At 46.9% G+C, this 27357-nt stretch overlaps 1 long non-coding RNA gene and 5 other non-coding genes across 7 annotated transcripts; 2 read left to right on the forward strand and 4 right to left on the reverse strand.

Annotated features, from left to right (window-relative positions):
- Window positions 1–3522: 3522 nt before the first annotated feature.
- TRNAH-GUG lies at window positions 3523–3594 on the forward strand. Its single transcript has one exon. It is a non-coding gene; the product is annotated as a tRNA-His (tRNA).
- Window positions 3595–8715: 5121 nt separating this feature from the next.
- On the reverse strand, window positions 8716–8788 carry TRNAV-UAC. Its single transcript has one exon. It is a non-coding gene; the product is annotated as a tRNA-Val (tRNA).
- A 1838-nt stretch (window positions 8789–10626) lies between these two features.
- LOC106004317 lies at window positions 10627–19706 on the reverse strand. 2 transcript variants are annotated; one of them, XR_001177298.2, is made up of 3 exons: window positions 19150–19706; window positions 18193–18406; window positions 10627–15458 (listed from the first exon to the last, which is right to left on the reverse strand). It is a non-coding gene; the product is annotated as an uncharacterized LOC106004317 (long non-coding RNA). The 2 variants fall into 2 exon arrangements; XR_001177299.2 differs by having other exon boundaries at window positions 10627–15011; window positions 19150–19704.
- On the forward strand, window positions 12700–12773 carry TRNAT-AGU. Its single transcript has one exon. It is a non-coding gene; the product is annotated as a tRNA-Thr (tRNA).
- TRNAI-AAU lies at window positions 19247–19320 on the reverse strand. The gene has a single exon. It is a non-coding gene; the product is annotated as a tRNA-Ile (tRNA).
- Window positions 19707–22388: 2682 nt separating the features above from the next.
- Window positions 22389–22461, reverse strand: TRNAV-CAC. Its single transcript has one exon. It is a non-coding gene; the product is annotated as a tRNA-Val (tRNA).
- Window positions 22462–27357: the final 4896 nt, after the last annotated feature.

Consider the following 27357-nt stretch of genomic DNA (forward strand, 5'->3'; position numbering starts at 1 on the left):
TGGGGAATTCAAAAGGGATGTGTTTTCTTTTTAGAGAAATGATAAAATCTACAGACTTTCTGAAAATCTTATCCTTGCAAATGGAAGGTGACATAAAACAATTGTAAGGACTCCGAGAGGAGCTTCCTTCCACTGGCCTGCTCTCGTTCTCCAGATGCTGCAAATCACTTCACGTATCCACAACCGGGAAAAAATCCAGCTTTGCAGCATTAGGTGAAAGCTCCGAAACGAATAGTTGAGGCCCAGACGAGAGGAGAGTGAGCCATTAAAGAGAGGTTTTAAGGGCAGAATCCCCATGATGAGATTTGAGATTAGCACTCTTATAAGAAGAGACCAGAACACCTTCCCCCGCCCCCGCCCCCGCCCACAAACAAATCACGTGAGCACACGGGGAGATGGGGACGCCTACAAGCCAGGAGACAGGTCCTGAGCAGACACTGAATCTGCCCGCACCTTGGTCTTGTACTTCCCAGACTCCGGAACTGTGAGAAATAACGGAGTGGCTGGGTGAACTGGGGAGACCCTGGGCCCTAGGGCCCCGACTCAAGGCAAACCCAAAGGAGTCCACGAAAGGTTCTCTTTCTTGTGCTGAGGAGGAGTTCAAGGACAGACATGTACACAGGGGACACGTGACAGAAGCCAGAAGTTTATCAAAGCGAAAAGTTACACTCTCGAGATATGGGAGCAGGCGGCTCAAGAGGGAAAGAGAGAGCTGTGTCCCTCAGAGACTGGGTTTCTGTCTTTTTTGGACAGTTGTTAACGAGGAGGCAGAATAATCATTACTGGGAGCCGGAAGCAGGGTTTCTTCACCGGCTCAGGGGTTTCCGGTCGTGGCGCCGCCATCTTGGGCGTGTCTGGTGGGATCCGGCTTCTCGCGGACGCTGCCGGGAGGGCCCCTGACCTTCCCCACAGCCGGCCGTGGCCTCCTCCTTGCTGGCCTCCAGGCATCCACTTTGAGCCTCACTATCTGCTTTAACATTTGTTATTTAAGCCATCCGGCCTATGGTACTTGTCATACCCTCCAACTGAGTAAGACAAGAAAGTGCAGCGTTGTTTCTTTAATCCGAATCTCAATTTGTAAGAGATAAATCTGTAAATCAGGGTATTATCTACCCCAACACACAGCCCACACATAACTGCCTTCTCTTAACTATCTGGTCTTACATACTTTGGTCTAAAGTGTGCAAAACTTGGGTGAGGTTGTTCAAAAGAAGCTGTCGGAAGATTTTAGCAGGAGTATCACTATCAGATTTGCACTAACAAATACAAAATGAGAAAGCATAAAACTAGACTTAATTATTCAAGTAATGTTTACAGTAGCAGATTCCTGAATATGGGGACCATAGTTAATACATACTTTTTCCCATGTTAATACATACTTTTTCCCATGTTCGATTCCTTACCCCCTCATCTTCATACCTATTACTAGATGGAGCTGTTGTAATATACACTGGGGATAAGGAACAACTGTAAGGTCAAATCTAATATTGAATATCAAATCAAATCAAATATTTGTACCCCAAAGTAACTGCATGATTCAGGTAATTAATAAGGATAGAATCTCAGGAATGCTTGTGGTTATGGATAATGAGGACGCTTGACTAAGGACAAAAGAATATAACGTTATACTAGGCTGACATCTTTGACAGGGCTTCACTTACCAGGGAACCTCAGTCCCAGGTATGCTAGTCTAAGCACCTGATAGGAGTTCTGATTATTTACAGGAATGCCTGACTGATACCTAGATCCACAATTGGCCATGAATATATGAATTTAAGATCTGAAGCCTTCCCTGGAATAATACGAAGGGAAATACCAAAAGAACTCTGAGGGTAAAATTGCTTGTGCAAATAAATATTATTTGACCTATCCAAAGCCAGCCTTCTTCTCATGGTAGAATTGCTAAACTCATTGATATTTTTGTGGAGAGATCATTGTATCTCCTACTTTGTTTGCTCAAAAAGTTTACGAATTAATAAAATTATCCGACCAGAACTAGAAAGCATTGTCAGGGATCGGCCTGTCGGATTTGGTCCGGTATCACTACTGAATAAATCAGGAGGCTCCCGGAACATACTAGTCAGTCTCCAACATATCCTTTCAGTAGATCAGTTTACGTAAAGAGATAACATTAGAGTTTTTCCATCTCTCTCCCTGGGGGAAGGAGTACAGTGTTACAGTGGTCATTTCGCCCCACTCCACCCTCAAGAACTAACCCAGCACTGTTGTCAGAAGCAACTAGAAATCACAGTGAGCTGCCTCTCTTCCCCCAGTGAATCAGGTAGGACAGTGTGGTGGTACCTGGTTTCCGCATCTGATCAAGCCTGCTGTAATCTACTCTTTGTCTTTTACTACCCAACCAGCGTTTGCACCAAGTGGAGAGAAGTAGAAAGTTTAAGTTTGCAGAAAAGATCTAGAATTCAGAATTCAGCTGCAGACATACTCGATGGGAAATGTCTATGAGACACCCAGGGAATGGGGAGGGTCCAACCAAGAGGCTGAACATCACCTTTGGAGCTGGGGGGAGAGGTCTTGGCTGAAACCCCGGAGTGTGGGTACAACCAGATCTAATCCCCCAAGGAAGTGAGAGAAGGTAGAGAACGAGACCGAGATTTGAGGACTTGGAAAGCATGAAGCATTTTGGCTCTGCTGAGAAGCGTTATCCGGTCAGCTGTCCAGGTACTTCTGAGCTCCCTTGCTTGCATTTTTTTATGGATCTTCAAAATGCCACAGGCGGCCCTAACCCGGGCATCCCCGTCCACACACAATAAAACCAGGCTTCTGTGTTTGGCCACCGGCTGCTGAGAGACGTTGCTTTCATAAAGCGTGGAATTGCATCTGTGCCCATCATTCATTCTGCGGCCAAGCGATATTTTCGCAGAAATAAAGGTGGGGTTGGCTGGGGTGGTGGGGGAAGGGGGGTGCGTCCCGTGGGGCTTCCAGGCCGCACCAGCAGCCCGCGCTCCTCTCCCGGTTCCGGCCGCCCGGGAAGGCCCGAGAGAGAGGCCCCGAGGCGGCTGGAGCCCGGGCGGGCAGCGCGGACTGCGGGCTGAGGCTGGCCCCGCCTCCCGGAGTCCGGGCCTCCAGCAGGTGCGCGCCTCGGGTCCCGGCGACCCCCTTCGGCAGGACGGCCCGCCAAGCTGACCCGTCCTGCCCCGGATGGGACCCGGGCAGGTTCCCCTCGCGGCCGCGCCTCTCCAGCCGGGGGCCAGGGGTCGGAGGCCGGAGCATTTGGAAACGCGGCGCGGCTGGGAGAGGCCGGGAGGGCGGTGGGTTCGTGCGGTCTCGAAGCCCGGGCGGGGACCCCCGGCGTCGGACAGGTCCATGCGGGCAAACTCACTTCTTCTCCCCTTGGGTTTGCCCGTCCGCAGCGCAGCCCTGGGCGGCGGAGGAGGACACGGCAGCCCCCCGGGGGGCAGCTCGGAGGAAGCCCTCAGGACCCGCAGGTGGCTTCCGAGCGCCGATGCAGGTGCTCCTGGGCGGGAGGCCGGAGGGCCCGCGGCGGGCGGCTCCCGGTGGCGCGCCGTGATCGTATAGTGGTTAGTACTCTGCGTTGTGGCCGCAGCAACCTCGGTTCGAATCCGAGTCACGGCAGGGCTCGCGGGCTCCCCTGCGCGACCCCCCTTTTTCCAGCGCGCGTCTCCCGAAGCCGAGGTGCCCTTCACCCCCTGCCCCGCCTCTGGCGTGTGTCTCTCTGTTTTGGGGCTTCTCCCCCCAGCCATTTCCAAGTCCCACAGCTCTGGAGACACCGGCTGGAAGTCCCAAGAAGAAACTGAGGTAATAAAAATAAACCTGGGGATCTTTTCCTTTTAACCGCGAGGGAATAACTGCCGGAGCTGATTCTGGCGATCTTTCCCAGCGCACGAAGGCCTGATTCTGCATCGCACGTGCCAGGTTCGTGGCGGGACCAGGGAGGAGAAATTGTGAACCTCTGGAGAAAATGGGTAGAACTTTTGGGGGAAAACATTATGGCTCAGAAGCCTATCTAACCTTTCCAGCTTCCAGAGCTATTTAGAAAGGGGCTGGTGGACCGAGAAAGGTGGGTATAGGGGAAACCCCGCCTTGCAGATTTTGAAGGCTCCACAAATACTGTCTTCTTTCTCATATTTTTAGCAGCTTATTAAGAACTTTCAGCATGAAGATCAATCTCCAAAAGGCTTCCCTTCTGTAGGCTGGACTAGCCGCGATTGCTTCCCCGGTGGTCTGACACAGATCCTGAAATGCCCAAGCAAACCTTCAGAGACATTGAGCCAGGGCCCAAGTGTCTTACAGTTTGGACGTCATCCCTCTGGTGGCCCCAGCGGTTTCACTCCACTCATCGTGTCGTCCTTGGTCACCGGTATCACCTCTGCCCTTTCGTGTGTGTTCTTTCTCCTCGGTTTTCCATGGGCAAGGACAGGAATCAAGTACATATTGACCCAGAAGGACCAGTTTCTATCAATTCTTTTGCCACCAGTGAACAAGGAAAGTCTGATTTAGAACAGAGACAAATCCCTGAATCTTGGAGTTCTCTAGAACACATTTCCTTCCACTTCTTACTGGCCTGAGGAGCAGGAGGAAGTCAGTGACCAAGGCCCGGAGGCTACCTTTTCCTAAGAGGGTTAGGATCCTAAATCTGGCACTGAATTCACCTATAGCGCCCGGTGAGTGAGGGGCTGAGGCAGACCAGCACTCTGGATTTGCTCAAAAAGGAGAGAGCTCGCTTGACATGTACCCAGTAGTACTCAGCGCCAAGCACATGTCTATATTTCATATATATTATGCAGCTTGGAATAAGCATCAGCAAATCTGGTATAAACTGAGCAGGGGAATTACATGAGAAAAACTTTGCATTTTCCAGGTATCCTTTTATGAATGCACGAAGAGTGATCTGGGATCCTCCTGCACAAGCTGCTAGTGACCTTTGCCCAGAGAAACTCGTGATCTGGTGTCTACACTTCTCTGTGCCTCATCATCGTCATGTCTTATGGAATGTTAATGAGAATTACCACTTTTTGCAGCTGTTCTAAAGACTTAAGGGCCTAAAATGCAGGATGGCACTAGTTCACGGGGGCACAAACCAAAAACACGATCAAATAAGCCATTGTTAAAAAGAATAAGAAATCGCATTGCTACTTCTATGGAAGAAGTCTCTGTGCAGCGGTGAGATTGTAAACATGGGCACAAAACTCAGCATCTTTTTTAAATGACTGCCATCTTGGGCTGTTTTGATGGTGATGTGCTTATTTTCACATGGCTGGCAGAGTTTTGCCCATCCTCCGGATTAAGGCTTATTCCAGGATTTCAGCTAGTCTGTTTATGAAGCTGATCATGGCCGAAATGTTTGCCATAATAGGCTATCAATATGGGGAAGGCACAGAGAGAGGTCTTGGAGAAAGGGAGATGGTAGAAAGAATGGCCACAAGTCAGGGAACCAGGAAAAGGACAGATTTACGTTCAAGGAACTTTCTTTTAATATGAGCAGAAATCCCGAGGGAGCAGGCCAAGCCAGGGGCCTGGGGGACTCATTTCTCCCCAGTACCGCCATCTGTCTATACTCGGACCATCCTTGTATCTCCTTTACACCAGCATGGCTGCTCCTATTTTGGAAAGCTTTTCAACAGGAGAAACGAGGGGCTTTTCCTCCAGGACCTCACAAAGAACCTCAGTCCAGAAAGCTTGAGAAGTATAAATGGGTGCTGGCCTGGGGGTAAGCCAGGAGGCGAGCAGGAGCTCCCAGCTCCCAGCAATGGTAATCAAGCCGCCCTTCACTTGGTTAAGGAATAAAAACTTGGATCTTAACCTCCAGGGGCACATCCTTACTGCTCTGTGTCCTCCAGCCTCCATAGTCTTCCTTCCAAGTGTGAGGCCCAGGGCAGACTCCTATGGGCAGAGGCTGGAAAAGGAGCAGGTCAAGTACAGCAATCTTAACGAGAAGAGACAGAAAGTGTGACTCACGTGATTTCTGCCTCTTGGCTCTTGGTAGACCCGTGGCTGAGGGTTTCTGGCAGTTCCTCCACTGCTTTCGCCAAAATATCTAAAATCTTTGCTTTTCACCTTTTAGCCTGTGATCCACCAATAACTCATTTTTATGTATAAAGTATGGATTTTGCTCCCAAATATGGATAATTGAGTCTGCAATACTTAAAGTTAATAGTTGACCTTGCCCTCTGCCCTGCCCTGCCACCTCGGTCCGACACAGGGTTTCAGTATTTGCTTTGGTCCATATTGTGCCATCCATTCTGTTTCACGGGTTTAGTTATACACTTCTGCAAAAATGCCATATATATTCGCTGTTATCCTTTGGAGCCCCTGTAATACTTACAAGGGAAAGCAGTTCTACCGTCTTTTTCTTCTTTTTAAAAATGATTTAGCTTGCCAAAGCTCTCTACTCCTTCCCCGTATTAGAATCTGTTGGAGGGCACCTGGGTGGCTCAGTGGGTTAAGCCGCTGCCTTCGGCTCAGGTCATGATCTCGGGATCCTGGGATCGAGTCCTGGGATCGAGTCCGCGTCGGGCTCTGCTCAGCAGGGAGACTGCTTCCCTTCCTCTCTCTCTCTGCCTGCCTCTCCATCTACTTGTGATTTCTCTCTGTCAAATAAATAAATAAAATCTTTAGAATCTGTTGGAATTCTGATCGAACCCTCACTTAATATATATTATAATTATAAAGAAACTTTGCATGTTTATTTTATAAAGCTCTAGCTCTCATAAATACGGTGTCTCTCTATATTTACTTGAGCAGTTTCTGGCCTTCCATAACATTTTATAACTCTTCCTGTGTAAATATTATACATAATTTGTCAGACTGTTCCTTAGGTATAATTTCTCAAGCCTTATTTTCTGTAGGCTTCAGAATGAAAATTACAAACAGTAACTAGCAAATGTGTTAAACTCATTTATTGATCTTAAACACTTACCGATTCTCTGTTTTCTCTGTACATACCGTATCATTTGCATCCAAGAGTTCCTTATTTATTCCTTTTCCTTCCTTATCTATTCCTTCCCAGTTTTAAATCGTCCTCACAGACTACAAGCACTCCTCCCACCTGGAGTGAGGAATGTTATTTTTATCAGCACCGTTTTCAGCAGATCTTGTCATTTCGGCCCCAAATTCATCCCCCAGTTACAGATATTTCATTTGGGGCTGTCTACCCGCATCCGAGGTGCTCTCCACTTCCCACCTTCTCGAATTTGTCTTCCCCAGATGTTCCTGACATATAGTCTGGCTCCCTCAAAGCTGTGAACACACCAGGCTCCCGTCACCTTGGCCTCTCCCTTGCTCCTCTCCTGTAATGCATTTTTAGCTCGTATCCTCTGTTTCCAGTCTCCCTACCTCTCATTTTTACAGAGATCCCAGGGAAGGGGGTACTACAGGTAAATCGTACAAGGCAAGGTACATCTGAAAATGTCTCTCTTTTACATTCCTACGCGATGGATACTCAGATTTCACAGAGAACCTAGGGCAGACTTCAGCTTCTTTAAGTTTGAAAACCACTGCTTTGTGGTCTTCTAGCTTCTGGTGTCAACCTTGACAAGTCCAGGTTGTTCTGCTAACAGATCTTTTTGTGACTTGTGTTTTTCTTCCCTCTCTAGAAGATTCTATGTTCCTTCCTGTTTCATCAGTAGTCAAGGATCAGACTATTTTTCTCCATTTGACTGAATATTCAGTGATCCCCGACTGCCTAGAATTTTTCATTTGTTTTTAGGATTCTGATATGTACCTGATTTTTTGAGGTTTATCTTCCTTGCATTTTCCCTAGTGTTTACTTTAGAAGTAGTGTTATTTAGCTATTACACATCCTCGTCTTTTCCTCCACTATAATTTTTTTCTCTCCTTCAGCACTATGTTTTTGCTTGATGTTCCAGAATACCGCACATTTTCTGATCTACTTGTTGAATTTTTTGCTTCCGATCACGTATTTTTGTTTTACAGAAGCCTCTTTCCTTGTGTAGAGAGATACACCTGTTGCTTCCCTCTTCATGCTCTGTCCCACCTCTCTGAGTACATCCGTTTATTCTCAGCCTTGTTCCAACCACGTAGCCCTTATTCCTCAAGTTGCTTTTTGTTTCTGTGGTTTCAGTGCCTTTCTGTCATATAGTCTAAAAATCTGTGACAATTCTGACTTTTCCCTTCTAAGCTAAGATCAGGATACTGGAAAGGTGACTGGCAGCTCGGACCCGTTGATGGCACGGGTGCCCCGGGAGGGGAAGTGGCACTGAAGTGGGCCGGGAAGGCTCAGTGTGTGTTGGCCCGGTTTTCCGCGCAGAACCGCAGGCCCTGGCCGCGTGCAGCGCCCCCAGGCCGGGCACCTGGGCTGGGTCCCGATCCCAGGCTCAGGCTGCACCTGCTCACCCTTACCCAATCCCCTCGCCCGGGTGGACAATCGTAGGAATTCCTGCAGGTGAGCCGCTCGCTGTCTCGGCGAGCAGATCTGTTTCTGGAGCCCGCAGGCTTCCCTGTGACCTTCGGGGCGTCTGGACGTGACAGGAGCAAGACAATTTTTCTGCGACGACCTGATGCTCCGCTCCTGCCGCTGAGCGGCGCAGGAAGGTGCGTCTCCGGAACGATCCGTAAGTCTGTTTCTGTCAGCACTCCCAGAAAGCCTTTACTTGGGGGGAAAAAAAAAGAGAGAGAGAGAGAGAAGAAAAAGAAAAGAAAACGCACCGAAAATAAAACCTAAAACAAACCTGCTGTGCCTTCGAGCCGGGGCAGAAAAGGAAGAGCTGCCGTTACTGGTTCCACTGGGGATCGAACCCAGGACCTTCTGCGTGTAAAGCAGACGTGATAACCACTACACTATGGAACCGCAAGCTGACGAACGCCTGCTTGGCCCCATATACAAAAGCTTCTGGACAACCACGTCGAAAAAAATTCTTAATTACCCAGTCGAGGGACAGGTGACTCTATTTAAACACGGGGAATCTTCAACTGCGTCCCGGGAGCGTCTCCCTGGCGCAGCGGCTGGAAATAGCCAGTAAAGCCATCTGTGAGCGCGCGAGGAAAACTTCGGCAAAACCGCGTTCTCGATGCGTGCCCCCTTCGAGCCGGCCCTCGCCGACTGCCCCATAGTCACCTCTTCTTTCCCAGGCCGCCCACGCCTACCGGGTGCCACGCCCCGTGCAGGTGCTGCGGGTTAAAACCCCGCGGGTGCGCACTTTACCCCGGAAGTCCCGGCAAAGCGGCGGGGCGGCCGCATCTTTAGGTCCCGGACAGCACACGCCGAGAGCGCAGCACTGTCCCGGCCTCCCTTTATTTGGCCCTGGGTCAGAGCTCAGGATATTGATGCATCAGGATGGGACACAAATACGTGTTTTCAACTCTTGGGGTTCAGAGCATGCCACCCCCAAAATATGCGTCTCTGGCATATTGATAATTTTGAGTTAAAGGCACTGAAAAACCAGCAGGTGGAAGAAAGAGCACTCAGGACCTTCCTTTTTCTTCCTGAAAGCGGCGGGTAGAGTACCCCGTGGAAGGAGCCCCTCCCTGTCCCGGGAGGAAGGAAGGCTTCTTATCGCCAGAGCCCTGCCTCCGGGCCCAGAGAAAACTAACCCTTATCTTTCTAGTCACTTGTCCACAGTTAAATGCCCCCCGCCCCCCCGCTTTGTCTTGTCCGGTTTCACCCGATTGGTTCGACCTACTGAGTAGGCAGGGAACTCTAACTGCTTCTTTGAGCCTTTGTTTATCCTGTGAGGGCTGCCCATCTATGTAAAAATTACTTAATGAAATGTCTGTGTGTTTCTCCTATTAATCTGCTTGATGTCCGTTTAATTTTTAGGCCCAGCCAGAAATGCTAAAAGCGTAGAAGAGAAATTTTACCTCCTTTACACAATCTCTCTCTCTCTCCTCCTTCCTCGGACACCGTATGGGTCTGACCGTCTCCTTCAAACTCTGGGCCCTGTTCTCCGGAGCCTTAGTGAAGAGTGAGGAGCCTTTGGAAAGTCAAGTCACTGGTGAGTACCACTAGGCCCAGGAGGTCATGGGCCACATAACCCTTTTGTGTCACCCAAGGTCTTCTCACTTTACATTTTAGCTTAGGATAAAATTCCAGTAGACTTAGAAATGGATGGACTTGGGCAGTTATGCCAAATCCATGGTGGGCTAAGACCATGGTAGAGCCAATAGTGTACCTATTAAACATGGCCTTGTAGGATTTGGTTCCCAAGCTCTGGTGGTAAGGTGCAGGATTATAGGAGAGAGAAAAATAATCAAATTGTCTCAGTGCAAAACAGAAATTCATAGGTTTTCTGGAACCAAGAGGGGTTTGCAGTTCATATTGAAGATGACAAATTAACAGATAGATTATTTGCCACAAGCAAGGATTGGACTCCTGCAAACTTGACGTTCAGCACCTTGCCCATTCATCCATCACAGCAACTTAGAATCTGTCTTCTCATATCTTTCTTGGAAGAAACGAAATATTTGTTTGTAGTTTGGGGAACCTAGAATTGACTTTATAGGACCATGAAACATAGGCCCAGGCTTATAAGAATATAAACAAAAAACCAATCTAGGGAAGGTTATCTGATGGGAAATTTGTAGAATATAATTTGGGCAATTGTTTTATTAAAATATATTCTTTACATTTGATGATTTGTATGGGGTATTAGGAAAGAACTGGATTCTCCCTGACCTTGCAGATAGATATTATGATAGGAAAAATGTATGATTTTATTAAATATGTAATTGCATGAAAATGTGAAAAGGCCACCACACAAGCAACCACACATCTTGGAGACCCTTACCAAACCAAAGCTTTGAGAACCAGAAGATACAGTTTTAATAGATTGTCATATAAAAAACAAACACGCTTATCTAGATGGATAATCTAGATATTATCTAGATGGATACTCAATACTAGATCGATCAACATCTCAAATGTGAAAAAGAAAATGTACACAGCTTTTGTTTTTTAGAGAGAACATTTTTTAACTTAATAACAGAGAAAGACCCTTTAAGCATAACTATAAAAGTACAAACCCTGGGGTGGAAGAGAGGAATCCTTAACAAAATCAAGGATCTGTCATTAAGTTCCTCCACTGACAAGTCAACAGACAGGTAACACATTGGGAGATAATATTGCAAGACCTAAAATTCACAGTAGCCCAATGACCACGGTACACAATATATCCCCTGTGCATCAATGTGAAAGACAAACCAACCTCAATAAGAACATGGGCTCATTATAAGAAAAGAGTCAATGTCATTAAGATGGAGTGCCAGTAGCGAACAGACACATAAACAGATGCTCAGAGTCTTTAGAAACCATAAATGCAAATTAAAAAAAAAAAAACAGTGATGAGACTCATTACACATGTTAGATTACAAAGTAGAAAGCTGAAAAGGGTCAAGCTGTGACAAGGCTGTGTGGACAGGGGGAGTGTGGCCTGGAGACTGGGATTAATTAGCCATTCCACTCCTACATCCCAGTGAAATTTGCAAACACAGACATAAAGGGGGTGGGTGAAAAGGTGGTGTTATTTGGAATTGGAGACAGTGGAGGCAACCTGTGAGTGCACCATTGGGACAGAAGAGAGAAAACACATCGTGAGTACCCACCATGGGATTTTATATAGCAGTTAGGAGCCATGACTTAGGTAGACATGGGATAATTTTGATGGCTCTTGAAGTCATAATTTTAAAAGACATAAAAATATATACCATTTATATAAATTTATAATATATGTCCATGCAATGTCAATTTTACAAAACATACATATTGAAACGATGTACAATAAACAGATTAGCTTATATAAAGAGAAGTATGGCAGCAGGACGTGGGAACAAAGGGAACGCATCAATCTTGAGGTGTTAAGGTGTTAAGAAAGGGCAACTAGGTCAGATACAGGGTAGACTGGAAAAGCCAGAGATGTTCCAGAGGAAGGCAGGTTTATGGAGGATCTGTCCCAGGGTAATCTCCCATGTGATTTCTCACCCCAGTTTTCTTCTGGCTTCTCTGTATCCTCCACTCAGTTTTTCTGTCTTGATGAAGACAGACATCAAGTCCGTTTTAACCCAGCAGGTCCACAAACAGAACTAGACTGTGCCTGAAGTTTCCTCCTGTGGAACTCCATGCTGAGCCACACATCTGTGGAGCTCCAAGCCGTCCTTGAGAGAAAGGGCATGACATTGTCTGGTTTGGGCAAGTTGGAAGCAGGGTGGCTGAAAATCTCTGCGTCCACGTGTCCCCATCTCTGCTCGCTTTCTTGAGCCAAATTAGATAAAATGGAAGGAAGCATGATAGTCTTGTTCAAATACAATAAACTAGCTCAGAAGGTAGCACTGTAGGTGTGTAACCTGGCGGTAGTGGTTACGTCATTGTTTTGTTGGGGGGGGTTAGGGTGGATTATTTACACTTGCTTTCTTTACCTCCGTCTAGATTACAAATTGTATAAGGAAAGCACACATTTGTGGACAAAATGAGTGAATTAAAGCAGAAACCAAATTAAAAGGTGCTGCAATATCCAATATTTCCTCTAGATGGCAATAGTCACCATAAAATGGGAATTTAACCCCTTTTTTTTTTTTTTTTTAATTTGGAATTTTTAAAACCTTGCATTGAAGAATGCATTTCTTAAATGTTGAAGTTTCTGTTTTAGTAAAATCTCAGAAACACAGCTATCTTCCCTCTGCCACAAAATCAAGTAAATTTCTGACAAACTGCTACATTTCACAGAAGATGGTATAAATATGATATAACTGAACATAAATGCAAAAAGGGGCTCTGTGGCTTAGCTGGTCAAAGCGCCTGTCTAGTAAACAGGAGATCCTGGGTTCGAATCCCAGCGGGGCCTTCTTTGTTTCGTTTTCTATTTTCAACGGTGTCCTTGCCCTGGAATATGTTGGAGAGGCCTTGAAGAATTTATATGGTAGGTAAAGCCTATGTTCAATTGTTATACCAACGGGGGAGAGTCTCTTGCGAGGCAATTGCATCCCATCATGAGGGTTGGGATGAAGGGAAAATGAGTCACATTTCTGTAGGTGGTCAAAGCAATGGCTTTGCTGATGATAGGGAAGTCCAGGTTAGGCCCCGAGCACCAGTTCTCTTGCCGTTAGGTGATAGAAAGCAATGTCTCACACTCTGTCTTGGAAGTTCAGTCTCTAGTCTCTGATTCTGTGATGACCAACATTTTCAGCTCAATGACGGAGTCTGGTTGTCAGGGTCAGACCAAGAAGTAATAAGCTATGGAGTCCGGTTTGAGTCAGACTCATGGTTTATGAGGACAAGTAAGGGAGCGCGTGGGACACTTACACTCTCACCGTTCTGGTTTCGGGCAACCCTAAGAGCTGTCATCCTTGTGCATCAGACAAGCCACTGAGTTTGAAGGACAAGACTGGGGCTCAATGACATTTTGAAGAAATAAATCACAAATGGACTGTAGAATCTTCGGTGATATCTTAGTTCATAAGCTAAAACATATGTGTAGCACTACCCCACCCCACGCACTGGGCTCTTCCATCTTATGTAAAGAGATTTCAAAGGTTATGACTGGAGTTCCTTGAGAATCACTGACTATAACCTGGTCCTGCCCCATGCCTGAAATCCCACCTACACTCCAGAGCAAACTTGGTTTCATCTTCCTTTTATTCCTACCTGTTCTGCCCCTTCCAACTTCCAAAGGGATGTGAACAGAAAGATGGTGATGAAGGGCGTCAGACAATACCATCCAAATCTGCCACTTTGGTATACAGATGTATTGTAAGCTGAAAGCAAGTGAGAAGAACCAGATTCCCAAAAAGTTCTCTGCCCCACCCCCAACCTGCCTAGAAGCAGGACAGGGGTTTACACAGAGGTCCCGCCTTCCCTGTCTACCTGAAAAGACAAAGGTTAATCCCCAGAGACAACTTCAGAGCCTGTCTTCCTGGAAATGAAATCACGAACTTTACTAACTTTTATCTTTGCCCCCTTGGCCTGATTCTGCCTTCCTTTGTTCCATCATTTCACCACCAATTTATAGTCCGTTGTTAAAGGTGCTACACGACCTGGACTTCTGGACTTCCGAGCCACGTGGACAGTTACCTGTCTTTCCTGGGGTGTCTCCCACCTTTACCTGGTAAATGTGTTAACAAATTCAGTTTGTTTTCCTCTTCTTCGTCTTTCCTTACAGGGGTTTCAGCTAAGATCTCAGAAAGGCAGAAGGCAGGCAGATCATCTTTCTTCCCCTCATGTAACATGTTACAGGCCTCATGTAACTTTAATACTGCAGTATTCTCTCTCAGCAGAAACTAAATCCAGGGAAGGTTGAAAATACCATTGGACCTATAGATCATATATTAAAGTGTTATTCCTGCCCTCTACCTACAAAAAGCTCCATCAGGGAGGAACACATATGCTATCAGTACCTGTCAATCCTTGTCTAAATCATGAAGCGAACAACCAAGAACCAAATTTGCCTCCATAACACTGCCGGTTGCCCCAAACTTGCAACAGATGAAAGGGAGGCTCCTCCATAATTAATACCATTATTAATATATCCCCAGACCACCACCCTGGCCCCCGCAGCCTGCGTGATGGATAAAAAAGCTGAGTCCTCTCTCCTATGTCTTTGGCCAAACTTAGGAAGGGGAGGAAGGAAGTTAGGAGAAATGACAGAACATATAAGTTTTGCAAGATAATGGATTCAGTAAAGATTTTTTTTCTATAGTGGGCTGACATGAAATATCCCTAGAAAGATAATGACTAAAACAAATTCAAGAAAACAAGACCGGCAGATCAAAATAAACAAATAAAAATGCTGCACACAACAGGAAAAATATATGAAAATAAGTCTGTCTGGCAGTTTATAAGCAGTTGCCTAGGGTTTTAAACAGATTTATAAATCAAATCGTGAAATATGGTTGTTAATGTTTGGTTTATCTATTTCTGTACATGCTGGAACAGACAGATTATTTCTCTTACATCTCAAGAGTCTCCTGTTCCTTTCTTTTATGCTTCGATGGGCCAGTCCACTCATCTGGGGCAATAGTCAGAATTTTGGTATTCCAAGGATCCTTTACACTGGAAAGCTGCTGTTGAAAAGCCCTGTAAACAACTGAATAAACTTAAATCAGAGATTTAAGTACCTAAATTACAAACTTGGGATGCTTATTCTGTTACAAACAATTCCAACACAAGTGTTTACAATCGCTACTGATTAACTCATTTGACAATAACAAAGGGGAACACAACCCATGTTGGGGACAGCTTGGTAATAGTATGGAATTAGTTCCAACCTTGTAGATTCCTGAAGCCAGTCCTGAAATACAGTGCCAAAGTGTTCCAGGATGGGGAAGAGCATAACAAAGGACAGAGTTTGAAAACCTTATTTATTCATCCTCATTTATAATACCTGAGTTTTAAAAGCCATGAACTGTATTAAAATCTAGGAAAGTTTGCTTTGTTTTGATGTGTCTTGATGTTTCTTTGGTTTACTGCTTCTTGCCTTCCCCATAATATGACAGGGTCCTTTTTGGTCTTCCCTTCTTGGAGAGCAAATATTCTGTATTTTAGAGATAACCTTTTTTAGTTTATGCTGACTGTGCTGTCTTTAATCATTTGAGACAACAAAGTTCCCTCATATAGGAATGAGCTATAGTTCTTGACAATCATGTTACCTTCCATGCTTATTTTAAAATGTTTTACTGTAACTTTGAAACAAGTAGCCAAGTGTTTTCTCCAGTAACCATGATCTGATTCTTCTCCTGAGTGTTCAAATGGCCTGACAACTTTTAATTTTTGTCCTCTCCAAATGAAATCCTAAATGTACAATAAAACTTTCAAGATACCTTTTCCACCTACCACTGTCTTTGAGACTTCCTGGGAGGTACCTAGAAAATCTTTCACCCTGCAAAAAGAGAGATGCTGGAAAGAACCACGGCTATCTGATATGTCACTATAGCTAAGTTGCACAAGAAGACTTGAAAATCAGAAGAAGAAGAAGGAGGGAAGAGAAGAGAAGGAGAAAGGCTTAGTCTTCCCTAAGTCAAATTTGCATGGATAAAATGTTAATATAAATATTGCAGAAGCTTTACATCAAATGGGAAATTCCCGGAGATTCATCATTGCTCTTACTGTCCATGAGATGTTTCTATCAACATATAAATTCCTGGTGTTGTTTGGTTGATAATAGACAACAGGGGTAGAGTGTAATCAGTCATAATCCCAGCAATTTCTTTTATGTAAACTCAGTTGCAACTTCACTTCTTTAATTTGAATCTAGCATCTTCTGGGCTACTGAGTTTTAATTGGGGACTTACATCACTTATTATTAATAAGTCTTTAATGTATAAATATGTAGAACCTACTCCCAACTTACCAAGCCTCTTTGCTTCATACTGTGGACATCGTCCTTTTATATTCCTACTATGTGACTTGTACGTTTGTGGCATAGGATGTCTCAGGATTAGCATATGTCCGTTTCAAGACTTTTTCTCTGTGGAAATTATGTTTATCCATTTCTATAAATTAAATGCAGTGTTTTCTATCTTCTTTGAAAATATGATAGGTCATTATGTCTACAACTATTTTATCTAGAACTTCTTTTGGATTGGCTTTGTTATGTTGTTTTGCATGTCACAGAAACAACCAGAATTCCTTGTTAGTGGGATTATGGTTGTTATGAATTCTCATCAGCCCTTTCGCCTTGGAAAATCATAAGTAATAAATCAATCATCACAACATTTAAAATCTTTTGTCATCGCCCTAGACAGTTATTTTGTTGGGAAAGGACTTGCGATCAGCTTCATCTCCAACAAAGAGACCATCTCAAAGCTTCTTAGGAAAAGATGACTATGCCAGATTCGCTTGCTTACACACTCCTGATGGTGTGGCTTCAACAGCTTTAAGACCATAACCATCCTACTGAGTCTGGATTTCCAGAATTCTGCTCAAGAAGCACGTGGGTTCATGAAACTGTGGTGGGGAAAGAAAATGACCCCACCAGCAGAAAGATGCTTCCTTATCAATAGAAGAAAGAGAAGACACGTAATGAAGTATTTACCGTATTTACATGTATTTAGGGTATCACCAAAGTGATGACAAAAGTATAAACACTGACTCATTGTTTACAGCAAAGCTGAAGAAAGAATATTGACTTCTCTTTATCTCCTTGAGAAGCAAAGGGCTGCACCTTGTGAGTCTCCCGTCAATCTCCTGAGAGCGTCCTGACCTAATTCTGGAGGTACATTCTTATATACCTAGAGGTTATTTGGCTCACAACCTTAGAGATACTCTGCATGGTAAAAATTGAAGACCAGACTTCATCCATAGAGACATTGATCTCTATTCCGAAGCCTGGAGTCAGGACTCAGATTCACTACATATCCAAGAAACACTGCAAGGAAGGAGGTGGGGGGGTGGGTAGAAGAAGGGCACTTTCGCTATATAATCAGAGAAAATAATTTCCATTTACCCTTATAATTGTTAACTCAAGATCTGGGGGAGCAAGAATAACAGAGGACTGACTGAGAGGTGACTGGGATATTGTCTGTTTGTCTGGAATATTGTTGATGCTGTTACAGAGTTCTATCTTCTAGATCTACAAAGAAGCTCTTTCTCTTTCCTCAGTCTATGCTGTGACTTGTAACAATTTGATAGACTTCGCTTTTGTGAGCTAAAACAATTGAAAATATCTTATTGTCTAACAACAGGCTCATTTTTGTTCTCTGTGAGTCCTAGTTTTACCTTTTTTTGAAAATTGCCTTTGAATAAATCTATACATAATTTCCTTTGATCAACAGTGTGTTTTGGCGCTGCTACTTTAGTACTATTGGAAATTCAGAGAAAGTGTTTTATTCACATTATAACAGAAAATTAAAGGCGCCCTGTTCCTGCCCTCTCGCCAGCCCTACTTGTATACTTCATGCGTCAGGGGTAAAATGGATTCAAAAGTTCAGCTTCAACTTCTGGCTAGCTGGACCAGTTCAACTGAAAATGGGCTCTGTTTCTATATATATACTATATAAGTATGCTGTTTGAGAACTCGATATATGCTGATCAACCCATACTTCCAAGATACCTCAAGTGAAAAGAGCACGATGCAAAATAGCGTGTACAATGTGACATTTTGTGTAACTGGAAAGGGAACATTTATATTCATATTTACATCTCCACGCATAAGGACATCAGGGAGCATACGCGTGAAACTCAGAATAGGAGTTACATCTGGGAGACGGTGGTGAGCAGTGACGGGTGAAAAAGGTTCAGGCTGGGGACACACCCATTTAGTTACCTACCACGTGAAGCTATGACCTCATCCAAGAAAAACAAAACCCAGGGGCTCATCCGGCCGGCAGGAAGGTGTGGCAGGCCCGGTTCCTGGCGGCAGGTGTGCGGCTGAGACGTCCTGGCAGGCTGTCAGCGAGCGGTCACGCTCGGGTTCCAGCGCGTTTCCGCAACCCGTGGCGGAGCTGCCCTTCATCCTCGAGGTCAGCAAAGGCCTGTCGAGTCCTTGCACAAAATCGGAGTATAGTAGTTAATATACCATGGAGAAGTAGGTATCCTTTATTAATTTTTAAAATAGGTTTCTCAGCCTTTCACTCTGACCTCGGCACTGCTCTCGACGTGAAGGGCGCAGCACTGAGCACACCGGCGAAGCCCCCGCTTTCTCGGATGCACTGAGCATCTCCCACATCGCCCGCACCGCGCTTGAGACACTGCTCACGTTATTACGTAATCAGTGCGGCTAATGCCACTTTGGTGGTACCCCAGACTCTGAAACAGGAGGAAGAGCAGAGCGCGCTGGCAGCCTGCGAGGTCGTGCGCCGGCCAAGGAGCAGCGGGTGGCAGAGGCCCCGGAAGATGCCGGGGGCAGAACGCGGCGGGCGCTAGGACCCGGGGCGGCCCGAGGCTCCCCGCCCCCACCGCGTCCGCCCGGCGTAGACGGAGACGCCGAACCGCGGGGCTGGAACCGGAGTTCTTAAATGTTCTAACGCGCCGTGCGCGGCGCGGAACCAGGCAGCGAGCGGGTACAGTGCCCCGACGCGAGGAGAGAAGGGGCTGCGGCGGCAAGCGCCCCAGCACCCCGGGAACGGCAACGCGGCCCCAGCGCCGGCGGCTCCTCCGGAAGCCTGCGCGGGGCCGCAACAGCTGCGAGCATTCTGTAACCCCCCTGACGCGTCCCGAAAGGCAGCACCTCTCTGGCCCCCCGGACGCGATTTCTTTTTTCAAAAAAGTGAAATTTCCGAACTCACCGCTCAGCAGCGGCGACTCTGGGCTGTCTGTCGCTGGGAGGGAGGCCGCAGAGTCCACGCGGACGTGGCGGACAGAAAAGGGAAAAGAGTGCGCACATGGCCCGTACGGGGATCGAACCCGCGACCTTGGCGTTATTAGCACCACGCTCTAACCAACTGAGCTAACCGGCCGCCTTAGGGCGGGCCTTCTACTTACACTTGTTAAAGTCATGCCCGCCCAGCCCGGCTCACATTTCCCGCCCCTCCCCCCGCTAAGAGGTTAAGAGAAATGCCCTTTTTTTCTATAAAGAAAGAGAAAAGAGGCTTCCCGGCGCCGACAGAGCGGGATGGGCTTCCTCCCGGGAAAACAGACCCCAAACTGACGGCAGCGGCGCTAGAAATCCCTTGCGGGGCTCCCTCTCCTGCACTGGGAGCCGCCCCAACCCGGGCGGGGCCGCCGCCGCGCTGGCTCCACGCTCCTGGGGCCCGTTCAGGGCAGGTCAGCTTCGCCGGGACCCTGGGGACCCGGACCCTGCAGCCCCCGCCGCCCCGCCTCCGCGGGTCCGCGCTCGCCCCGGGCAGAATCGCGAGCGGCGCTGGGAATCTGGAGTGGCAGTGCGGCTTGTGGACGCGTGGTGGCGCTCGAGGACAGGGCTGGCTTCGGCGGGGCTCGAGGACTGGGGGGGTCTGCCGGCTCCAGAGCGCCTGACCCCTCTCCGTCCCAAATGTACTAAGACGCTCTAAATCCGAGACAAAAGAAGCCGAGACCAAGGCGAGTTTGGAGTTGGGGCCTTTATCTTTTCTCTGCCTGGCGCTGCAACCCTCCTATGTCTCGTCTCAGTGCCCTTTGCGGCTTCTGAAGTTCGCTGACCGGTTTTGTACAAACGTGTATCTGAGCAAGACTCGAAAGACACTTTTTCGCTCCTTTTTTTCTTTTGCAGAAAGGAGAGCTCTTGTCTTTCGACAAGGCAGATCAACTACTCATTTGCTTATTTTCCATTATGCCACTATAAATTTGGTTTTTAATGTGAAAATAAAAGCTGTGAGATCATGCTCCTTGTATTTAGTGCGTTTCTTGGCGTCGGCACCCTGCGTGTGAACTCACAGCTGTCGGCACTTGCTTTGTCCTCTAGTAAAAATTCAGTAAAAGGTGAACCGAAAAATCAGATTTTTTGTTCTCTGGTCCCTTTTCTCTTTGCACTTTACTGCAGCTCCCTTAGCTTTCCAAACCCTGGGAGAGCTTTCCTGCTGAAGGGCCGGGCTCTTTGGGCTGCTGGGCAATCTCTTTGCTCTCCAGTCTTCGCTTGGCTATTTTTTTTCGGCCAGGAGATCCCTCTCCTTCCAGAGAGCCTTGGAGAGATTGCTCTCAGCTCTCAGTGCTGGCTCTTGGCTGTTGAATACAAAATGCCTTGGACCGGCCTTACCCCTGCAAGGTGCCTCAATGAATATTTCTCTCCACTTTGTGGCCTTTTCCCTCAGGCCCCTTTTGACTTCTTCTCCTCCACAGAGACAATCAGCAGTGGTTTGGGCTGCATGGAATTCTCTGCTTGGGTCAAGCAGGCCCACCAACAAACCTTAAAAATCTCTTGGAGTTTCTTCCAGTTTCTTCCAGTTGAAGATTCTAATGGGGTCTTCATAGGTTTGTCTTTCTTTGCCCGTCTGCTCCTCTGCTAGGGATAAGGGCAACCAGAGGCCTCTCTTATCCTATGAAGGCCTCCTTGTGGAATTTAGTTTCCTTTGATTCTTTAGTCTGGGTTCAGAAACCTGATATTCTGAAGCCTATGGGCTTGCTTTAATCAGTAGGTTGAGAGGGACACACTGTTTCAACTTTGCACAACTGAACCAAGCAGTTTCCAGATTTCCAGGCCAAAATTGCTACTGAAGCTAGTTCCCTTAAAATATATATGGTAACAGCCTAGCTGCTCTCCCTAAAGAACTCTGCCAGGTGATCTGCATGTCGGATATCACCACACAGAAATGACACAAGGAACAGTGTAATGTGGGCTTGAACGGAACAGATCTGCATATCAACGCGAATTTTACCTATAACTGGTCTTGGCTTCAGCACTGCATCAAAGAAAAGAAGAATGTCCTGAGGGCTGCAGGCAGTTCACTGAAATGTTACTGGAAATGGAAACACAAAGTAAAAATATCCTACAGTATCATGGGACAGGAAGAAAAAGCCCATGTCATTAAATATAGGTAATATGTTTAATTTGTCCTATTGTATTTGTTTTCGTTTTGAAAAAATATTACATGTATGTACTTTATGCAGACACAATAACGTAGTCTACAAAACCGAAATATACAATAAGAAGTTTAAGTTTCTGCGTCAGAGGACAGAAACATAAAAAGAGTGTTATATTTCCTCACATATATTATTTGTTCAATTAGTCCTGCTGTTAGTTACTCAAGGCTACTTTAACCTGGTCCTATTGTTTCTATTAAATAACAGTATTCAGCAACAGAGCAGCAAATAGAATAATACAATTTCAAGTAAACATCTGTTTTCCATACATATGTGTATAATCATTCTTTTTGCATTTCGTGATTGTTCTGACCTGGTACGGCTGTGTCCTAGGTTGGCCCTCTAAAGACTGGGCGACACGAGCCCCCTCGGCTCGCCGGTGCTGGGAACGGCCCGGGAGAAGCGCGCGGAGAGCTGCAGGGCGCCCTTCCCACCGCGAGGGGGCGCGGGCTGCCTCGTCCCCCAGAGCCCGGGGCAGCGGGGAAAGAAGCCGGGGCAGAAGCCGCTGCGCGCGGAGAGCGGAGCGGCGGGAGGGAAGAGTCCCCCGCTCCAGGGGCCGCGTGAGGGCCGCGGTCCCCCCTGCTGCCGCCCGCGCCCCGGGCCGCGCTCCGAGCCCCCGAGAAGCGCGCGCCCCCTCGGCGCCCCCGCAGCACCTGCTCCCCGGCGCCGGGGTCAGCGCATCGGGGGTGAACATCTGTGCCTGCCAAGAAACAGGGGCTGGCGGCTGGGGTCCCTGCCACTAGGCTTGGGGGCGGGCAGGCGCCTTCCGTGGAGACCCGACCCCAAGACAGTGATCCTCCCTGCGTCCCGCTTCCCTCCCCTTGTCCCCGCTCCTCCCCCGCCGCCCAAGGGCCCGGGACCCGCAGCGCAGGGCTCTCAGGAAAACTCGTTTCTAACAAACAGGAAGGGCGACGACTTGACATTTCCCGTGGTTTGCAGAGAGAAGTTCCAATCTCTAGAATCTCTGAAACCAAGTTAAGTGCATTTCAGGAAAAACAAACAAACCGGCGGCTGTTTCCGCCCGGTTTCGAACCGGGGACCTTTCGCGTGTGAGGCGAACGTGATAACCACTACACTACGGAAACGCTGGGTCGCGGCGGTCGCTTCGGTACCTCTGACCCCGCGCGCGTCTCTAAGGCGGTTTGCGTCCACAGGGCCCGGGCGCACTGACTCCAGGCCGGCTCGGGGGCTGGTCGTCGCGCTGCGTTTCTCCCCTTCCTTTCTACTCACACAGAAAGAAAACCCTCATAACCGAGCGCAGGCTTCACCCGGGGCCCCAGTTCTTGCACCAGCTTCAGCCATGAAAAGCCCAGGCAGCATCCTGGAGTACTGGGGGGGGGGGGTCAGACCTGTAATGACCTGCAATATAAGGTGTTTTTTGTTTGTTTGTTTTTGTTTTGTTTTGTTTTTAAGTAAAACTTGACGGAGAGCGCTGTATAAGTTTAAGGAGGCAGCGTAATGACTGGACTCATACACAGACCGTCAAATGACGACCCCAACTGGAGACTTTGATCTCAAGACCTCCCCATGCTGTCTACGGGGTGTCTCGGCCTCTGCAATGGGGCCTGATACTCATCTCTTGGTGACAGAAAATGACTCTTTGGAACCGGAATTGAGCGGCTTGAGCTCAGGAGATGGTCAGAAGCCACAGCCTCTTCCTTTGGAGATAATTGACTAGACACAGCCGTGGGGCTTCATCTCACCACCAGGCTCCGGAGACCCATACAGGAGCAAGTGGAGTGTTTCGAGAACACCATTCGCTGGCACAGAATGCAGATGCTGGAACTCAGAGTCTGGAACTAGTCTTCCCTACAGAAGCATGGTTTCTTCATTCTACTGTTTAATTTGCCGGAATTTAGAGCTGGTACAAACAAGAATCAAGACAAGATTGTCACTTCACACTCAAATCTCATGCTCTCTCCATCATAGCTGAATAGGACACATGACATTAAAGCAAAAAAAAAAAAATTAATATAAGGTATTATGACAACCAAATTGGCAATATTTGGCAACAAAATGTAATGCCATTACTCTTGATGAGACTCAGACTGAGAAACAGTCTTTCTAAATTTATTGTTAAAAAGTAAGCTGACTCCAATACAAATGAACTGATTTTAGGTAAAAGATAAATTCTAATCTTGGGGAATGGGTAAGGCTAGGGTAGTGAAACATGAAAGGAGGAAATTGCATACTAATTTAATAATAGGTGGGTCTATATTTTTTTAGTCAGAGATTTTGCTAAAAATTAGAAATATTGCAAACTTTATTTTCTGGATGAGATAAGCTTAGAAGAAGGGAACTATCACCTGGCTAAACCATATTTAGGGAAATTATTCTACACGTCCAGATTACAAGCCCCTAGTGCTAACTGGTAGAAGCAGACCTTTGACAGCCTGAAGAGGTTAGTGTCCTCTTGTCTGAGATGTTTGTAATGGCCTCGTTGGTACTTGTCTCGCTAAGCTCAGCTGATTCTCTCCAGGCCCTATCACTACCACCTGTCTCCTTTTTTGAGACTCCAGGGGGTCAAGTACAAAGTGTGACCCATGAGGAGTTGTGGTCCACATCAAAATAATTGCATGATTTCCCCCAATTTATATCGACAGATACCTGGCCAGTGTGAATGGGAATGGATCTTAAGTGGATAGGATTAAGGTGGCAGCACACAAAGTTGCATCAGACCAAGCTCACTGACAGTCTCACTTGGCCGAGGGCCCCAAGTCAATGTTTTAACTCACGGGCCTGGGAACAGCTCTACATTTTCATTCATTAAAAAAGCATAATTAATAAATGATTAATATATACAATAAACAACACAATAAAATTGAAACATCAGTTTTTCCTTAGTGTCTGCAGAACAAACTAGGGGTGTAAGGAGATTGAAATTCTAGGATGAATTTATCATGGGCTTCTCCAGAGGAACGTTCACCAAGGTTGTGAGAAAGAAATTCACAAGGAGAGCCTCAGCATCCCCCAAGTTGTTCTGCCAACTTGTTGTTTTCCTCAAGGCCAGAAGTTACAGGGGGACCTGCTGCCACAAGACTGGGACCACTGAACATAATGGACGTGATGGGATCCTGGGATGAAAGGAGCCAAATGTTGGCAATGAATTCCCAAAGACTAGCTGGGCGTTGTTATGGACTCGAAATCCACACGTTTAAGCCCAAACCCCTAATGTGACTGTATTTGGAGGTAGGAACTTTTGGGAGGTAAATAAGGTAAAATGAGGTCATAATGGTAGAGCCTTCATCCAACTGGGCTGGTGTCCTTATATGAAGACAAAGACATACCGGAAATTGCTCCCCGAGTTTGCCCAGAGGAAAGACTGTGTGAGGACACAGTGAGAAAACAACCATCTACAGGCCAGAGAGAGGTCTCATCAGAAACCGTCTCTGCACGTACCTTGATCTTGGGCTTGATTTGCATGAGCTCCCACCCTGGAGCCAGTTTTGAAGATAGAGATGTCCAGTTTCCCTTGAGAAAGCCCATTGACAATTGCCAAAAATTGATACCGTTCTTCTTCCTGGCCTTCCTAACAGGACCTGGGTCTTCCTAGCCTTTCCTAAAAGGACCTGTGTCCTTTTACCAATGCGTGCATTAGGGAAAAGGAAATAGAATTTTCTGGCATTACTAGGAAATGACTCAGAGCTGGCATTAATTCCTAGAGGTACAAAGCAATACTGCTGTCCACCAGGACAAGACTCCATGAAGTCTGCTTCTGGTCCATTTCACTGTGGGCACAGTGGGTCCCTAAACCTACCTGGAGATTATTTCCCTAACTCCAGACAGTATCTTTAACATTGTTTCTTTTATTTATTTTGAGAGAGAAAGCATAGGGGGAGGGGCAGAGGGGAAGAGAGAATCCCAAGCAGACTCCTCCCTGAATATACAGCCAGAGATGGGGCTGGATCCCACGACCCTGATATCATGACCTCAGCCGAAATCAAGAGTCGGACACTTGGCCAGCTGAACCTTGCAGGTACCCCTAATATTGTTTCTATGACTGATGGAGGGAATGCTAGTACCACAAAAAAGGTCAAGCGGAAGCCACTAGAAATTCCTCTAACCATGGCAATAGTAAGCCAAAAGCCACACTGGCGGGGTTGCAGAGTAGTGACATCAGGGACTGGAAAGAGACAAGGGCGGAGATTGCTGCCATATCTCCGCTCAGCTCGCTTACTCAGCTGGAGAAGTCAAGTGCGCTACAGAGAACGACAGTGAGCACCTGCAAGTTTATTTATTTATCAAGGATTTATTCCCATTGTATCTGCTCTTCAGGGACCGTGTCATTAGTAGGAAAAATTAACAGGTGCACTGACGCCCAGTACACAGCCACCAATGTGGTGCGTGCTGTTTTCTCTATACTGAACCAGAAAACCCATCAGCAGCAGGGGGCTTTCATCTGGCTGAGCCAGCCGTCCCCCTTACCGACCCACCCTCACGGGAGATCAGCACTCCGGTCCCATGTCATAAATGAATCACAGAGCCCCTTACCATGTTGCCATGCTCTAAATTTGCAAACTGATCGTTGTCTCACATTTGGACATTTTGGGCAGATGTACATTATGCAAACTGTTCACAAGGGGAATAGACTGCTTTTCCAGAACGGCTCAGTCTTATCACCTCCATTCCAGTCGAGGTCCACTCGGGCTGCCTGGACCAGGCGGCTGAAATGACAAGCACCTTACCTCTCCTTGTTCTGGGAGGTGGGAAGTCCAAGCTCAAGCAGGTGCAGATTCAGAGTCTGGTCAAAGTCTGCTTCCTGGATCTCTTGGCTTCTGAGGACAGACTTCCCCCTGGGTCTTCACATTCAGGAATAAGTCAAAGAACTCTCCACAGTCTCCTTGATGAGCACCTTCTCCCATTCTTGGAGGCTCCCCACTCATGGCCTAATCACCTCCCAAACACCCCTCCTCCAAAGTGGCCTCCCTCCAGATACCACCATCTGGGTGGGGATTAGGTTTCAAAATACCAGTTCTGGAGGAGAACAAGCAGTCTACAGCAACCCTCCAAACATTCCCTTTTATTTTATTTTTTTCTGATTTCAAACTCTGTTTGTCTGGAGTAAGGGGACACCCACGTCCTATGCAGGGAGACCAGGGGCACAAGGGGTCCCAGGCATGACTGGGGTTACAGGTCGCTGCTGACTGTCTCAGTTTTCTTTCTTCTCTCTTGTGAGAAGCATCTTTCTTCCTATATTGTTCAAAGCAGTGATACTGAACCACGACGCTAAGTCTGGCGCTGAAAATAGGTTATTACAACATTTTGAGAGAAAATTATCCTGAGTTGATTCGGCACATCCAGACCTCCTGGGGTCTGCTGAGCCTGAAGATTTGGAGAGGCAACAAAGGAAGCATCTTCTAAGATTCCTCCCACTTCCTGAAACTGAGAAGCATCTTCTAAGATTACCTCCCACTTTCTGAAACTGAGAACGGACATTGACTGAGAAAGTCTCTGGGACAATTTTTGAAATCAAAGACTCTTTAAAGAAAATTATAATAATTCACCAGGCCTTTCTCTACCAACTTTTCCCCTGTTGGGCAGCGTCCACATGGGCTTCTCAGGGTTCCCTGTCCGGGGGTGTCAATCCTGGAGGGAAGAGAAAAGAGCATCTCCTTGGGGGCTGTCGATGGGGGCAAGAATGTGGCAAGTTCCCAGTGGCACAGAATCTGAGAAGCCATTGAGATTGAAAAGAATCTCTGACAAAAGTTAAACTCCCCAGGACAAAGCAGGAAGGACGCGATGAGCTGTGACAGCTCCCGGCTGGTGTCCATTTATTTATTTTTTAAATATTTCATTTATTTATTTTGGGAGAGAGAGCAGCAGAGGGCAAGGAACAGAATCCCAAGCAGACTCCACACTGAATGCGGAGCCCGACCCCAGGACCCTGAGATCATGACCTGAACCAAAACCAAGAGTTGGCAGCTTAACCAATGGAGCCATGCAGGCACCCTGGGTGGTGTCCTTCCAAACAAATGGCTCCT

This window comes from Mustela putorius, unplaced genomic scaffold (genome assembly GCF_011764305.1).
Source record: "Mustela putorius furo isolate JIRA1106 unplaced genomic scaffold, ASM1176430v1.1 tig00000594_pilon_pilon_pilon, whole genome shotgun sequence".
Lineage (NCBI taxonomy): Eukaryota > Metazoa > Chordata > Mammalia > Carnivora > Mustelidae > Mustela > Mustela putorius.